Here is an 18,177-nt window from a genome sequence, read left to right as displayed (position 1 = left end):
GGAAGCTTCTCCCTCTTCTGACCAGGATTCCATTTTTTCAGAACATTCTGATGAAGAGGAGCACTCGTACTCCCCTTTTGAAGATTCGGATGCTGAGCAGTCCATTCCTTCTGTATCTCCCCCAGAGGATTTTTCTTTTGGGGAAACCTTGCACACCTTCAGGGAACACTTCCATTGGGAAGGCCAAGACTTTTCTGATTCCAAGAAAAGACTTAGGGAATTTCTTTTGTTACCTCAGCACAGACCTCTGGCGATACCTCCTGTCTTGGACATACTTGATGATGTTTACTCGGAGGCTTGCCTAAATCCGGATTCCCTACCTCCTGCCCCAGTCAAGCCCGATAGGTACTACAGAGTTCCTAACTCTCACCAATTTCTTTACAAAAGCCATAATGCTGACCCTGAAACCATTTCTCAAGGCCCCAAGGGAATGAAGGCCTCTACTGCTAAGAATCCACTACCTTCCGAAAGAGAGTCTAGATCCTTAAAAAGGTGGGGAAAAAATGTATATACCTCGGCCACCCTAGCCATGATGGCCTTAAATTGTCAGTTCCATATGCTTAAATATCAGCAGTTCCTGTTATCACAATTAAGAAATAAAATGTCTCAACCTGAACAACCAGATTTGAAGGAGTTGCAGGATATGATGCATAGTGCAGAACAAGTGGGTTAACACACCTTACAATGTGGCTATGATGCCCTAGAGGCCTCAAGTAGAGCTGCTGTGACAGGATCAGTTATTCGTAGACATGCCTGGCTTAGGGAACAAACCTTGCCTGACCATGTTAAAGCTAAGCTACTAGATGCTCCTTTACAAAAGGATGTACTATTTGGTACTAATGCTGAGGAGATACTACGGAAAATGGAAGAAAAAGCTAAATCTATGCAAACTGTCAAAGCTTTTCTACAGGTTCAACCACCACGTTTTATCAGAAATTGGCCTTCAAAGAACTGGTCCTTTTCAGCCACGGACAAGCCACAAAGAGGTAGATACAGGCGCACAAGGGGAAGAGGACAACTTCAAGGATCATAGAGGCAGACAATGGCAAACTCCAGCACCAAGAGGTGGCGACGACAGTGCACAGTAATACAGGAAACAAAACCCAATGACTTCCCCCTTTTCATGTCAAGCAAGTCTCAGCTGACAGCACCCTTTGGAGGAAAGCTGGCATTATTTACAAGAAATTGGCATATCACAACAGACAAATGGATCCTGGACATTATAAACAGAGGCTACAGATTTCCTTTTACACCCTTCCAAAAATGAGAAGCATGCCGAACCTGCCACACAATCAAAGGGCAGAGGCTCAAATACAAATTTCAAAGCTTATGACCATGAAAGCTATTCAAGAGGTACCTACTCAAGAACAAGGTCAAGGTTTTTATTCCAGACTTTTTCTGGTACCAAGGAAAGGAACCGACTGGAGACCCATTTTGGACTTATCCATCCTAAACACATTTCTACTCGTACCAAAATTCAAGATGCTCACATTACAGCAGCTTCTTCCCATGCTGGGCAAGGAGTTTTGGCTGGTAACATTGGACCTCAAGGAGGCATACCTGCATGTCCCAATCAGACAATGCTGCAGAAGATACCTCAGATTTCTTGCAGGTTCAATCCACTATCAATTCTCTGCATTGCCCTTTGGCTTATCTACTGCGCCCAGAGTATTCACAAAATGCCTGGCATCAGTAATTGCCTACTGCAGACTTCAAGGGATACAAATTTACCCTTATTTGGACGACTGTCTGATCCAAGCGGCCAACAAGCACATACTTCTGGAACATCTGGCTTATGTAACACTGTTATTGAATTCTCTGGGATACACAGTCAACAAGGAAAAATCCAGGCTAACACCATCTCAGAAAATAACTTTCCTGGGTGCCAACTTGGACACAAACACCCAGATGGCCTATCTTACGCCAGAAAAACAAGGGCAACTAACTCATTACTTCAAAATACTAGCAAATTGTACCAGGCTCACTGCAAGGAAAATCCTGCAGGCTCTGGGCTTCATGGCATCTTGCATTCTTCTAATCCCATGTGCAAAGTTGCATATGAGGAAACTTCAGTGGTACCTAAAAAACCTATGGTCTCAACACAGCCACAGTTTGGAAACAATAATACCAATAATTCCATGTTTGCAAAATGAATTTCTATGGTGGGCCCAAGCATGCCAAACAAACATAGGTCTTCCATTCTGCAAGCCTCAAGCAAATCAAGTCATCACAACAGACACTTCAGACTACGCCTGGGGGGCGCACATGACAGACAGGTGCATTCAGGGCAAATGGTCCCAAAAGGAAAAGCACCTTCACATCAATCAAAAAGAAATGCTAGCAGTGATAAATGCAATTACAATTTTCAAGGACCTCCTGCATCCAGGGCAATTATTGATGAGAACAGACAACACCACAGTAATGTGGTACATAAACAAGGTGGAACACATTCATACCCCCTGTGCAGGCTAGCCATGACACTTTGGAACTTGGCTCTGGAATGGCAAATCGAACTTCAAGCACAGTACTTGCCAGGATTGGAAAACACACTGGCAGACAATCTAAGCAGAAATATGACAGATCCACACGAATGGAAGTTGCATCCTCAAGTGTTTACAAAGATAATCCAGACGTGGGGAAGACCAGACATAGATCTCTTCGCCTCCCACAGGAATCATTAATTGAAAAAGTTCTGTTCAAGGACCTTTCATCCAAAAGCCTGGAGAGTGGACGCCCTTTCTTTCAGTTGGGCAGCATGGACAGTTTACGCTTTCCCACCTTTGCCTCTTCTGCCCAAGGTGCTCTTGAAAGCAAGAGCAGACAGACCGAAGATGATACTGATTGCTCCAGACTGGCCAAGACAACACTGGTACCCACTCCTGAGGAGCCTAACACATACTCCTCCCTGGACCCTACCTCTAATGCTTCTTCTACTGACTCAGCACAGCTACAAAACTCTTCACAGTCAGCTGAAAACTCTCAATCTGGCTGCATGGAAAATTCCTTAACACCACAACAGACCCTACTCTCCAAAGAGGTGCAGGATGTCATTTTGGAGGCCAGAAGGCCATCTACTAGAAAGGCTTACTCCGTAAAATGGAAACGTTTTGCTTTGGAATGAGAAAAAAGGCCAGGATCCTAGAAAACTGAATTTGCCTCAGATATTACAGTATCTAGCTGAGCTGTTGCAGTGGACTTTCATTCTCCTCCATCAAAATTCATGCCTCAGCCATTTCTGCAGAATACAACACTGATCCACCCTTATTCTCTCACCCACTTTTAAGACAGTTCCTCAGAGGAGCTAAGAATATAAGACCTCCAAGGAAACAACCAATACCAGCCTGGGTTCTTAACTACATTCTAGAAATATTAACATTACCTCCCTTTGAACCAGCTGCCTCAACAGATTTACAATATTTGTCCAGGAAAACAGCTTTCCTTCTGGCCATTACCTTAGCTCGTAGGGTTTCGGAACTACAAGCCCTAGTGGCTGTGCAGCCCTTTCTCATCTTCCATCAGGACAGGGTTTCCCTACGAACCAACCCGTCATTTATGCCTAAGGTAGTATCCAGGGTAGCTTTAAATCAGGCCATACACTTACCTACCTTTTACCCCAATCCTCAAAACAAAGGGGAAAGGCTGCTACATTCCTTAGACATCCATAGACAGCTACGTTACTATTTGGACAGAACACAGCCCTTCAGGAAATCAGAACAACTTTTTGTGTCCTATGCTGTAGGAGCTCAAGGGAAGCCAATTTCCAAACAGACAATTTCAAAATGGATAGGCCATTGCATTCGGTTTTGTTACTCCTTTCATGGCAAACCTGTTCCTACAGGCATCAGATCCCACTCCACAAGGGCCACAGCTACCTCTACAGCCTTCCTCAGAGGAGTCCCTACCAAAGATATTTTGGAGGCAGCCACTTGGAGTTCTGTGCATACCATCACAAAACACTACCACCTGCCTTTATATTCAAAAACTAGAGCAGGCTTTGCCACTGCTGTGTTGCAGGGCATTCTGGCTGCTCCCAGTTCCACCTAGTGCCTACCACCCTGTGCGTAGCTTTGGGATTCTACCCATCTGTGATTACTGCAGCTGTATGCACGATGAACATAGTACAGTTTTGTACCTACCATAAATGTAGATGTTCGAGTGCTAATACAGCTGCAGTGCAGGTTTCCCTCCCTCCTTCCCCTCTTGGTAAAGGCCTAGTGGCTAACACCTCCTCATACAACCTGATTGGGTTATCCTTCTATGGTGTATTTGCTTGCAACTACTGATTTTTGATTATATTGCATTGCTTGACTATATATATATATATATATATATATATATATATATATATATATATATATATATATATATATATATATATATATAATTTATGTATTGCCTTCCTTCTGGGGGCACCTGACATCTGGGGCAAGAAAGACTGAAGAATATGGCGTCGGCCGTGTCTTGTATACCCCTGTCGCACTGACGCCAGGAAAGAAAGCGACAACAACCGACGCCGGACCTAGACTTTGGAATTCGGCCGACCGAGGACCCGCCTGACGGCAGAAAACCCATCTGTGCTTACTGCAGCTGTATTAGCACTCTAACATCTACATTTATGGTAGGTACAAAACTGTACTTTTTTAGTGCCAAACAGTGTAAAGTAAGTCTGTTTTTGAATTTGTGTTATGAGATTTTTTTACTGATGCGCAGTTGTCTTTTTGGATGACATTTTCTCACTGTTTTGTTGCAGACCTCTTGATTTCCAAACAGTCCTACACAAACAAGCATGAAATTAAACTCTAACATTGGTTTTAACTTTACTGAGCACTTTCGATGGCCTTCTATTCCTGTGTTGCAGTGTTCTTGGTGTGGGATTCTCAGGCCTCAGGTGACCTGAACGTTGGCTCCTATACAAAAGCTTAAGCCTGGCTGCTGTAACGTTGGTGGGACATCACACGTAGGGCCATAAACCAGGCATCTTAAATGCGAAATCTGCAGGCACAGGCCTCAGAACTTTTCAGCCACAATCGATGTCACATCGATAGCTTCACTCCTGTACGTTAAGACTTCTAAAGCTAAGTACCCCGTTGGGGATTTTTGCCTTTTTGCTTTTGCTTGAGCTTGGTTTGCTGTAGTTACCGTTAACTGATGTCAGCTAAGAAGGGTAAATGCCGATGCGGGCACCAGATACCACATAAAGATGTACACAACTGCTGTCTAGGCAGAGAGGACGACCATACGGCTTGCTCCATTTGTCAGTCGTTTGTGTCCAAGACTCTCCGTAGCCGTCTGACCACCCTTAGCTTATACTTAGAAAACCAGAGGCTCAAAAAACTAGCTGTCAGGAAGGATCCCGACAGCCACTCTAATGGGACCTCCATGAAAAAAGTCCAATGTTTCCAGACCTATATCCTCTACCTCTCTGTCATCAGACGTCTCGCCAGCTTCCGATTTAGGGGTTAAGGGTCGTCTGATAGAACTGTCTACTTCAATGGATGTCACATTTGGGGAATCACAAAAATTAAAGAATACTTTAAATGGGACACTTCCCAAATGACTGACACTCAGAAGAGGTACTTTGAACTTCTCCAAGTGAAATCTCCCTCGCCTTCAGCCATCCCACCTGTCATCCCTGCCTACCTTGATGCTTTCATCTCATCATCAAAGAACCCAGATTCTCAACCACTGCCCCTAAGAGACTGGGCAGGTTCTACAAAGTTCCAGATGAACATAAATTCCTAGTAAAACCACCCCTGGCAGACCCGTATCCCCTGATAAGCAATCTAGACTGATTCCTTCAGCTTCTCTTCTGCCTACTGATAAGGATAGCAAAAGCTTGGACAGGATAAGAAAGAAGGTTTACACCTTCTCCTCCCTGGCTTTCAATGCTATCAACTACCAAATTCCCATGATAAAATGTGCCTTGGACCTAGTGTCACAAGCCTCTACTCTCTTGGCAGCCACCCCTGACTGCCCCACCAGAATTGCAATAGCATCTACACAAGTAAAGGAAAACAAATTAATAAAAAAAGGAGGATATGGAACACACAAATCACATTTGTTTGCAAGATAAGCACTTTTTTTCTGTAAAACCTAACCAGACTTAATCAGATGGTCATATAGCAGAGTTGGATTAAATACCCTTACCCCATAATTCAAATTCCTGCCAACATTCATTCAGTTAACATTTAAAGAAACGTTTAAAGATGCAAGGAGCCTAATTACATAACTGATGAAACAGGTTAAGTAGTTCTAAACAGTAGTATTCAGCCACATGTTGCAACATCCTTCAAAAATAATTGTATTAGAAGTTGCACAAAAAACAAATATTATGAACTATGAAAGTGTGTATGTGCTAATATTCCTAAATATATGTGTAAATATATAAATTAAAAACTTGTATGTACATATCTAAAAAATCCCTTTTATGTATGTACAGAACTGATTACCTAAAAAAGTACGTGATTAATTATAATAAGATATTAAAACATTTATAATAATAGCTCTAGGACACCAATTCACAACCATTGATCTGAAGTAGTTAACTTCATTTGATTATCAGCCTGTGGGTTACAGGTCCGAGCCAGCAGCTTACCAAGCTAAAGATCTGAGCTCCAAGCTCCTCCCCTTACCCATACTACCGTGCAATCGCCTTCCAATCCCCAGATCTCATTTGCCAGCAAGAGATTTCTGAGCTCCAGGAGGTTAGTTAGGTCTAATTTATTTTTTTCTGTCTGTGTGCCACTTTCTGTGTGAATCAGTACATAACTCTTCCCTTATTCTCCCTCAGGTGTTTTTGATGTATAGTTCAAAATCTCTGTAGTTTAGAGAGTTGCTTAACTTTTGATTATGTAGCCACCCCTTCCCACCCTTAGCGAGTGTGTGTCTGCCCGTCTTAGCTATCTAAGCAGGAATGTCTGAAAGTCAAACTACTTTCTCTAAGTGCACAGAGTGTGGCCATAAGTTGTCCCGGCTGATAGCCGCACTCTGTGCGTAGTCTGTTTGGGGGTCCCTCATTTATCAACCGACTGCAAAATTTGTGCGGCCTTTAATCCCCAGGCCCTGCAGGATCGCAGGACCAAGCTGATTCTTGCGGGTCTCTTACCCGCAGAGTCAGCTACAACTTCTGCTGCTCCATCATCTTCAGCCACAGCTGTGGCTGTTCAGCCTTCTGGCCCCTCCTCCCCTGTCTAGGACTCTCACTCCCACCTCTATACTGGGAGAGAGAGAGGCCAAGAAATACAGACATAGAGAAAGTGAGATAGAGAGAGAAAAAGAGACTGAGGGAAGGGTCGCAAGAGGCAGGGCAACTCGGATCCGTCGGCCCCTCCCGCCAAGGTGTTAGTGTCTCCACAAAAAAATTGTTGGCAGTCTTCCCCTCAGCTCCGTTCTCCACGATTTTCGCCGGAGGAGGCTTGGCCAGCTTCGACATCGTCCTCTCATTGGCCCTCCCCGACTGGTGTCTGTGGCATACTCGGGGTTTACTAGGAGCCTCTCTGACACCGATGTGGACCAGATGATTAGGTTTCTGCAAACTCAGTTGCAGATGGGAGTGTGACTGGCTCCTCCACCCCCCCCCCCCCCCAGCCAGAGCAGAGAGTTCGGCCCCGATAGCGCCTTTTCCGATCCATCCTTTGGTTTCAGAGTCTTTGGATCCGAGGAGCCCCGGGGAAAGGGAGTAGGCGCCGATGGTACCTCCTACCTCGACGCCGGCTATGCCCTCGAGCTTGTTGGATCCGAGCTCTCTGAGCAGAGATCTGTGTGTCGGATCCGAGGGGATGAGTATGTCATCGGCCCCATTGTGGTCGGGGCATACAGTCTCCTTGGGCCTGGCTGTGCCAGCCTCTGCTCCAATCCCTTCGGATCCGAGGGGTGCAGCTACCCACACCACCAGCTTTAGGGAAGCCGGTTTCCCTTCAACTTTCAACATTGTGGAGAGGGTTCTCTGGAGGATCGAGACCCCTCACTCTTTCTTAGGAGTCCGCCCCTGCTCCCTCGCAACTGAGTTTGTCTTTCATCATCCAGTCCTCCCAGGGACAGCCTATATCTAGTATGCCCCAGGCAGTTCCCCTTGAGGAATATGAGACTGTTTGCGAGCCCTCCTCGGAGAGTCCCCCCGAGGAGGTTTCTCGCAAATGCCCGTGCAGTAGGAGGCACATGGACTCTCCTCAGTCACTCACGGGCAATACTGACTTGGAGGAAGGGGTAGGCTCCCCCAGATCACCCCCTCGAAGAAGTCACAAAGACATAATGAAATTCTTCGCCGGGGGGGGGGGTTGGTCCGCCCAAAAACCTACTTTGGACGAGTCAGTATTTCTGGAGGCATTCGATACAGGCCCATCTACCTCTTGGGTGTGTCCCCCAGCCGACCTTCTGGTGGACCTTATCACTACCAGAGCCTGGAAGGATCCGGACACTGTAGAGCCAATACCCAAACGGCCCGATAAGGTATTGAGTCCTCCTGCAGACAGACAGTCACTTGGAGTAAGGGTTCCCCAGTTGATGCCATGGTAGTGGCAGCGGCCACCAAAAAGGAACTCGCCCAGGAAAGTTCCTCGGTCCATCCCCCAGACAAGGAGTCCAGGACGATGGATAGTCTTGGAAAGCGGACTTTTGCTTCAGCTACCTTTGCTATAAGGGTGCTGAATTACGTGGCCCACGTAATTAGACTGCAGCATGACCTTGTGAAAGAATACGCACAGTTCCCCCCCCTCCTTGGAGTTCATTTTGGCCGATGATAAACGGACTTTCTTGGTTCGTATGACCACACTCAAATCTGTGTCAAATACATCCATGCGTTTACACACACATGCCACCGAGGGAGCCGCTAGGGCAGCCGGGTCCGGTATTGCCATGAGGTGTCATGCCTGGCTCCAGCTTTGCAATTTTTTGGGACCTTACAAGGCGTCCTTTGCTAACACCCCTTTGACTCTTCGACCCTGGTCTGGAAGACCGTCCGTGATATGCTTGTCCAGAGTGAGAAGGATGGGAAACCGCTGTCAGCCGTGGGGATCCGCTTCTCTAACCCTCAAAGGTTCTTCTCCAGGAACCAACGAGGGCAAAAGAAGCTGTGGTTCCGGAAATCTCAGCAGTCCCAGAACACTCAGGATTACTTTTCCCCCAGAGGCAGAGGGGGGCCGAAAAACTTCAGGTCATGGGAGCCCTTTTCCAATCGACCCAAGCCACAGCCCTGAGGGTTGCCCGACTGCTCCTCTCTGGAGGCAGTCAGGGGGCATTTCTCAAGGTACTTAGCCCAATGGGAGTCCATCACGTCAGATCGCTGGGTACTTCAGATAATATCCAGAGGTTATTCTATTCCCTTCATAAACAACCCACTTAGTACAAGACGCCTCCCGGACGTCCCACACATTCAAAGGGAGGGCGGCAGCTTTGGAGATAAGAAAGCTGCTAGAAAAAAGAGCAATCCAGCCAGTGCCCCCAGACTAGTCAGGATTAGGCATCTATTCCAGGTTCTTTTTGGTGCCAAAAAAGATGGGGGACTTGAGGCCGATTCTCGACCTATCCGCAATGAAACATGTCCGTTGCCAAGGAAGAGTTCCGGATGGTCACTTTGCAATCCATCCTGCCCTTCTTGCAGGAGGAAGACTGGGTGTGCTCGATAGACCTCAAGGATGCGTACTACCATATTCGGATGAACAGGCGATCCAGGAGGTTCCTCTGCTTTCGGCTAGGAGCCAGTCATTACCAGTTCAGGGTTCCTACCCTTCAGTCTCACCACAGCCCCCAGGGTGTTTACCAAGGTCATGGCAGTTGTAGCAGCCCACCTGAGGCTTCAGGGCATTCAGGTCTTTCCATATCTGGACAACTGGCTTCTATCTGCCTACACCAGGCATCTACTTGTACTAGCCAGGGATTTCTTCCTTCAGTTATCTACCCGGCTGGGGATCACGATAAATTTCAAGAAGTCTTCCCTCCAACCATTTCAAATTCTAGATTTCATAGGAGCAAGAATTGACACTCTTCAGGCCAGGATATTTTTGACTCCAGACAGACATCACAGCTTGGCTCTGCATGTATTGGCGCTCCTGCAGTCGCCTGTACCACCAGTGGAGTTGGTCCTGAGAGCCCTAGGGTCCATGGCAGCAGCTCTAAACCTCATTCCTTGTGCTCGTCTGCATATGTGGACGTTACAAATTCAGTGGTCTCTACTATGTCAGTCTCTAGATCTCCGATCCCTATGAGCACAATGTGTAAGAGGTCTCTCACGTGGTGGCTTCAATCCCAGGAATTGCGAGAAGGACGCCCTTTTGTTGCACCTCTGCCCCAAGCCATGGTGAGCACAGATGCCTTAGGGTGGGGGGTGGCACTGCTCGGGCAGGACTGTCCAAGGTACGTGGACTCAGAGCAAGACTGTTCTGCATATAAATGTTCTAGAGATGACAGCAGTCCTTACAGCGTTGCAGGCTCTTAATGCCTCTCTTCCTCTGGGAACTATTGCTGCCCAGTCAGACAACATGTCAGTGATCTGGTACATCAACAGACAAGGGGGAACCAGGTCTTATCTACTTTGTCGAGAGGCCATGAGAGTGTGGGAATGGGCGATCTTCAGCTGTTTTGTGATAACAACGCACATTCTGATTCGGTCCATCATCTTGGCAGTCAAATTGAGCAGGACTATCCTTTCGCCTTACGAGTGGTCTCTGAACCCTTATGTAGCGGACCAGGTCTTCCTCAAGTGGGGTTAGCCTTGCTGCGATCTCTCTGCATCGCCATCCAACGCGAAGTGCAGTGAGTTTTTCGCTCTTAGCCTCCAGAGGTGGAGGCCACCTGGTCGTCTTTATGCGTATCCCCTGCTTGCACTCATGGCAAAATTTTTACAGAAAGCTCGTTGGTTGGGGAGCAGAGTTATCCTTATTCTCTACATTCTGGCCTAGTCAAGTTTGGTTCCCTTGCCTGTGGTCTTATCTCCTAGCTCCGCCCTGGATGTTGGATCCCATTCCGGATCTTATTCATCATCCCTCGGGAATTGCTCCCTCGAATCTGGACAGCCTCAAGCTCACCGCTTGGCTACTCCAGTTCCATTAGTTGCTAGGACACACGGTATCCCTTCCCTAGTTAAGTCCATCCTGATAGTTGCCCATAAGTCCTCTACCCAGAAAGTCTACAGTAGTAAGTGGAAACGTTTTTCCATTTGGGCTTCAGAGAATAATCTGGATCCCTTTACCACTCTGGTCCCGGCGGTGTTCTCATATTTTTCAACAAGGGGCTAGCTGTTCCACAGTGAAAGTACAGCTGGTGGCTATTTCCCATTTTCATGTAGGGGAAAATTCAGGCACCTAGCTGCTGCCAGAATTTGCAAGACTTTTTTGAAAGGTACTTTTCTTCTCAGGCCTCCCATTAAGAATCCTTCCCCGCAAGATTCTTATCATGGAAAACGAAGTTCCTGGTGGCTATTACTTCAGCCAGGAGAGTGTTGGAATTTCAAGCCCTGTGTATGAAAACCACCTTACCTAGTGTTTCACAAGGATAGAATATCTCTCATGACTAACCCATCCTTTCTGCCTAAAATTGCATCTTGCATCTTACTAATCCCATGTGCAAAGCTGCATATGAGGAAACTACAATGGTACCTAAAAAAACATATGGTCTCAACACAGCCACAGTTTGGAAACAATAATACCACTAATTCCATGTCTGCAAAAGGAATTTCTTGGGTGGGCTCAAGCATGTCAAACAAACACAGGTCTTCCATTCAGCAAGCCTCAAGCAAATCAAGTCATCACAACAGATGCCGCGGACTACGCCTGGGGGGCGCACATGACAGATCGGTGCATTCAGGGCAAATGGTCCCAAAAAGAAAAGCACCTTCACATCAATCAAAAAGAAATGCTAGCAGTAATAAATGCTATGAAAGTTTCAAGGACCTTCTACAACCAGGTCAATTATTGATAAGAACGGACAACACCACAGTCATGTGGTACATAAACAGGGAGGAACACATTCTTACCCCCTATGCAGACTGGCCATGTCACTTTGGAACATGGCCATGGACTTACAAATGGAACTACAAGCACAGTACTTGCCAGGCAAGGAAAACACGCTGGCAGACAACCTAAGCAGGAATATGATAGATCCACACGAATGGAAATTGCATCCAAAAGTTTTTACAGAAATAATCCAAGAATGGGGAAGGTCAGACATAGATCTCTTTGCCTCCCACAAGAATCATCAATTGGCAAAATTCTGCTCAAGGATCTTCCATCCAAAGGCCTGGAGAGTGGACGCTCTTTCAGTTGGACATCAATGACAGTTTATGCCTTCCCTCCTCTTCCTCTGCTGCCCAAAGTTCTATTAAAGACCAAAGCAGATTCTCATTGCTCCGGACTGACCAAGGCAACACTGGTACCCACTCCTGAGGAGCCTGACTCATTCCCCGCCATGGACCCTGCCTCTAATGTCTCTTCTGACTCAGCACAGTCTCAAAACTCTTCACAGCCAGCTAAAAACACTCAATCTAGCCGCATGGAAGATTCCTTAGCATCTCAACAGGCCCTACTCTCCAAGGAGGTGCAGGATGTCATTTTGGAGGCCAGAAGGCCATCAACTAGAAAAGCTTACTCTGCAAAATGGAAACGTGTTTGTGTCTGGAATGAGAAAAAGGGCCAGGATCCTGGAAAACTGAATTTACCTCAAATACTACAATATTTATCTGAACTGCTAAGCAGTGGACTTTCTCCTCCATCAAATTACATGCTTCAGCCATTTCTGCAGAATACAACACTGATCCACCTTTATTCTCTCACCCTCTCTTAAGACAGTTTCTCAGAGGGGCTAAGAATTTAAGGCCCCCAAGGAAGCAACCAATACCTGCTTGGGATCTTAATTTCATTCTGGAAAAATTGACCTTGCCTCCTTTTGAGCCAGCTGCCTCATCAGATTTGCAATATTTGTCCTGGAAACAGCTTTCCTTCTGGCTATCACCTCAGCTCGTAGAGTTTCAGAAGTACAGGCTCTCATGGCTGTCCAGCCTTTTATCATCTTCCATCAGGACAGAGTTTCCTTACGAGCCAACCCGTCCTTTATGCCTAAAGTGGTATCCAGGGTAGCTTTAAATCAGGCCATACATTTACCTACTTTTTATCCTACTCCTCAAAACAAAGGGGAGAGATTACTACATTCCTTGGACATCCACAGACAGCTGCGTTATTTGGACAGAACAAAGCCTTTCAGAAAATCAGGACAGCTCTTTGTGGCCTATGCGGTAGGAGCTCAAGGGAAACCAATTTCCAATCAGACAATCTCAAAATGGATAGCCCACTGCATACGTTTTTGCTCTTCCTTTCATGGCAAATCTGTTCCTACAGGCATTAGAACTCATTCCACCAGGGCCACAGCCACCTCTGCGGCCTTCCTCAGAGGAGTTCCTACCAAGGATATTTTGGAAGCAGCCACTTGGAGTTCTGTGCATACCTTCTCCAAGCACTGCAACCTACCATTATACTCCAAATCTAGAGCAGGCTTTGCCACTGCAGTCTTGCAGGGCATTTTGGCGGCTCCTAGTTCCAACTAGTGCCTACCTCCCCTTTCTTAGCTTTGGGATTCTACCCATCTGTTATGACAGCAGCTGTATGCACGATGAACATAGTACAGTTTTGTACCTACCATAAATGTAGATGTTCGAGTGCTAATACAGCTGCTGTCCAGGTTTCCCTCCCTCCTTTCCCTCTTGGGACAAGCATATAGGCTAACACATCCTCATACAACCTGATTGGGGTTTTCATTTATGATGTATTTTCTTGCAACTACTGTATTTTGATTATATAGCACTGCATTATCACACAATTTTATTATTGCCTTCCTTCTGGGGGCACCTGACATCTGGGGCAAGAAAAACTGAAGAAAATGGCGTCGGCTGGTTCCTTTATACCCCTGTTGCACTGACGTCAGGGAAGAAGCGACGACAACTGACGCCGGACCTAGACTTTGGAATTCGGCCGACCGAGGACCTGCCTGACGGCAGGAGAATCCATCTGTTATGACTGCAGCTGTATTAGCACTCGAACATCTACATTTATGGTAGGTACAAAACTGTACTTTCTCTGCACTGCCCTTTGGCTTATCTACTGCGCCCAGGGTCTTTACAAAATGCCTGCCACCAGTAATTGCATTCTGCAGACAGAGGAATACAAATATATCCTTACTTGGATGACTGTCTCTTTCAAGCAGAGAACAAGGACATTCTTCTTCAACATCTGGCGTTTGTGAAAAGACTTCTAACATGCCTAGGGTACACAGCACAAAGAAATCAAAATTATTACCCTCATGAGATAATATTCCTGGGTGCAAGCTTGAATGCAACTTCCCCGATGGCTTATCTCACGCCAGACAGGCAACTGACTGCCTATTTCAAAATGTTGGCAACAAAGGCCCAGTTATCTGCAAGAAAAATTCTGCAGGCTTTGGGCTTCATGGCCTCCTGCATCCTACTAATTCCATATGCAAGACTGCATATGAGGAAACTTCAATGGTACCTAAAAAGTATTTGGACTCAGCATTGCCACAGCCTGGAAACTGTTATTACTCACATTCCCTGCCTGCACCAGGAGTTTCGATGGTGGGCAAAGGCTTTTTACCAGAACAAGGGACATCCATTCACACTACCTCCAGCCAGGCAGACACTAACAACGGATGCATCAGACTATGCTTGGGGAGCCCACATGCCAGGAAGATGCATTCAGGGCACATGATCCTAAAACCAAATGCATCTATATTTCAATCAAAATGCACTGACAGCCTTCAAGGACCTACTTCAACTGGGACAACTACTGATAAAGACAGACACCACGGTCATGTGGTGTATAAACAAGCAGGGGGGGGGCACACATTCTTACCCCTTTGCAGACAAGCCATGGCCTTGTGGGACACAGCTTTGACTTACCAAGTACATTTGCAGGCACGATTCCTGCCAGGAAAGGAAAATACTCTGGCAGACGAACTAAACAGAAACCTCATGGATCCTCATGAGTAGAAGCTGGATCCACAAGTCTTCAGCATGATAACAAGGAAATGGGGATGCCCGAACATAGATCTATTTGCCTCCCCTCTCAATTACCAACTAAAAAGATTCTGCACAAGGACTTATCACATACAAACATGGAAAGTGGACGCTCTATCCTTCAGCTGGAAAAACCTATTAGTATATGCCTTTCCTCCACTACCTCTCCTCCCCAAGGTGCTCCTAAAAGTCCGACAGGAGAAGCGAAAGATGATACTGATTGCCTCAGACTGGCCACGCCAGTACTTGTATCAAATACTAAGGAACTTATCTCTATACCCAGCTTGGACCTTACCTCAACTACGACTACTGTCCCAGCAAGACAATCAGATCATGCACAGCCAACTCGGGACATTAAACTTGGCAGCATGGCGGATAATATAGTCATACAAAAAATACCACTCAGTAAAGCTGTGATGAATGTCATTCTGGAAGCCAGAAGGCCTAGTACTAGAAAATCTTATACAAGGCGCAAGGAACTGATACAGCGGTGCCAAATATTCCTCAGATTTTGCAATACTTAACTGAGATGCTGGACAAAGGCCTGTCTTTTTCATCAATTAAAATTCATGCCTCTGCCATTTCGGCTCATTACAATACAGAGCCACCACTTTTTTCTCACCCTTTATTAAGGCAGTACCTCAGAGGAGCCAAATATTTAAGGCCGCCAAGGAGACCAAAAATACCTGCATGGGACCTCAACTGTGTCTTAGAAAAGCTCACACTGCCTCTTTTTGAGCCAGCTGCTACTGCTGATATGAAGTTTTTATCTTGGAAAGCAGCTCTGCTCTTAGCAATTACTTCGGCAAGAGGAGTTTCAGAGCTACAGGTTCTCATGGCTGTGGAACCTTTCATCATTTTTCATCTAGACAGGGTCTCCCTGAGGACAAACCCAACATTTATGCCTAAAGTAGTGTCCAGTTGGGCACTTAAGCAAACCATCCATCTGCCAACCTTTTACCCAAATCCACAGAACAAGAGGGAGAGAATTCTGCATTCTTTGGACATAACACAGCTTAGATTCTACTTGGAAAGAACCAGAGCTTTCAGGTAGACAGAGCAAGTACTAGTGACATATGCTGCAGGATCACAAGGAAAGCCAATCTCAAAGCAAACTGTTTCTAAGTGGTTAGGCCACTGCATTCATTTCTGCTACTTACACCATGGCAAACCAGTGCCTAAGGGCATTAGGCCTCATTCCACCAGAGCTCCAGCCACCTCAGCAGCGTTTCTCAGGGGAGTACCAACCAGAGACATTTTAGAGGCGGCTACTTGGAGTTCAGTGCACACCTGCACAAAGCATTATCATCTGCCACTGTACTCTAAATCCAGGGCAGGCTTTGCCACTGCAGTCCTGCAGGGCCTCATAGCCGCTCCTACTGCTGTCTAGATGTTCATCGTGCATACAGCTGCAGTCATTACAGATGGGTTATCCTACCGTCAGGCGGGTCCTCAGTCGGCCGAATTCCAAAGTCTAGGTCCGGCGCCGGTTGTCGTCGCTTCTTCCCTGACGTCAGTGCGGCAGGGGTATAAAAGAGGCAGCCGAAGCCATTTTCTTCAGTCTTTCTTGCCGCGCGATGCCCGAAGCAGCAGTTCGCAAGTGCCGGTCGGCCAGCTCCTGAGATTTACGAAAGTATTTCAGCCGAAGTCTTCTTTAAAGATAAGTACCCCGTTGGGGAAACTTTTCTTGCCTCAGACCGATGTCAGACAAAGTTAATAATTGCATTTCTTGTGGGAAGCAAATACCGCATAAGGATTTTCACTCTTTCTGTATACCTTGCTTCGGGCCAGACCACGATGCCTCGGCCTGCCGTTTTTGTGCTAGGTTCAACAAGCGCACTATTAAGCGCCGGGCGCAGTTCGCCCTTCATTATTTTGGCAAAAAAATTTAATTATATCATGTCTGATACACCGACGCCAGTTTTAAGCAAAAGACGCAAAGACAAGGGCCGACATCCGAGGTCTGTACTGAGACCATGCTTAGGCCGACTACCGGTTCTCAGCGAGGCGCCTACGCAGCCCCTGACTACCGATGAAACTATTACCGGTGACTTCAGTACCCAAGGTCGCAGGCTCCTCTGTCTCCATTCCCACTGCAGATACAGACGCCACTCTTGACGGGGAAACTGAAAATTTAGTGAGGCCTGCCATTTCTGAAGGCGTCTTCAGGCCTACCACCTTCTCTATTAAATCCTTCACTAAATCTAAAGCTGCCATGAAAACTAAAAAACAGGGTCCTCAGACCTCCTCTCATGGCCCCATGCCTAAAAAACAGATGCTTAAAATGGCTGATGATTTGTTAACTCTCATCAGTGGTTCTCAACCCCCCTCTGACAAATGACCCAGACTGGAGGAAGACTACCCTTCCTCAGACCAGGCTTCTGTTACCTCAGACCATTCTGAGGACCAGGATTATGCCTATTCCCCTTTTGAAGACTCTAATGCTGAGGAAGTCTATTCCCTCGGTCTCCCCCACTGAGGACTACTCTTTTTTTGTAAACCCTGCATACATTGAGGGAGCACTTCCACTGGGAAGGCCAAGATTACTCAGATTCCAAGAAAAGGCTCAGGGAATTTCTACTGCTCCCCCAGCATAGGCCCCTGGCTATCCCTCCTTTAGATATTTTGGATGATGTGTATGCAGAAGCCAGTCTTAATCCAGATTCTTTACCACCAGCCCCTGTTAAACCAGACAGGTATTACCGGGTTCCTGATTCTCACCAGTTCCTTTATAAAAGCCATACTGCTGACCCAGAAACAATTTCACAGGGTCCCAAGGGAATAAAGGCCTCTACTGCTAAAAACCCTTTACCTTCAGAGAGGGATTCCAGAGCATTAGAAAGGTGGGGGGAAAAGGTGTTTACATCTGCCACTTTAACCATGAGGGCATTAAACTGTCAATTTCATATGTTAAAGTACCAACAGTTTTTGTTATCTCAGCTGAAAAGCAAAATGACACAAACAAAACAACCAGATTTGAAAGAGTTGCAGGATTTGTTGCATGGAGCAGAGCAAGTGGGTAAACATACCTCGCAGTGTGGTTTTGATGCTTTAGAGGCCTCATGTAGAGCTGCTGTCATGGGGTCTGTCATATGTAGGCATGCTTGGCTCAAAGTGCGAACCTTACTAAATCATGTAAAAACAAAGTTATTAGATGCATC

This window comes from Protopterus annectens, chromosome 13.part0 (genome assembly GCF_019279795.1).
Source record: "Protopterus annectens isolate FY-2018-M chromosome 13.part0, PAN1.0, whole genome shotgun sequence".
Classification (NCBI taxonomy): domain Eukaryota; kingdom Metazoa; phylum Chordata; order Ceratodontiformes; family Protopteridae; genus Protopterus; species Protopterus annectens.
Note: the sequence above shows the minus strand (reverse complement) of the source record.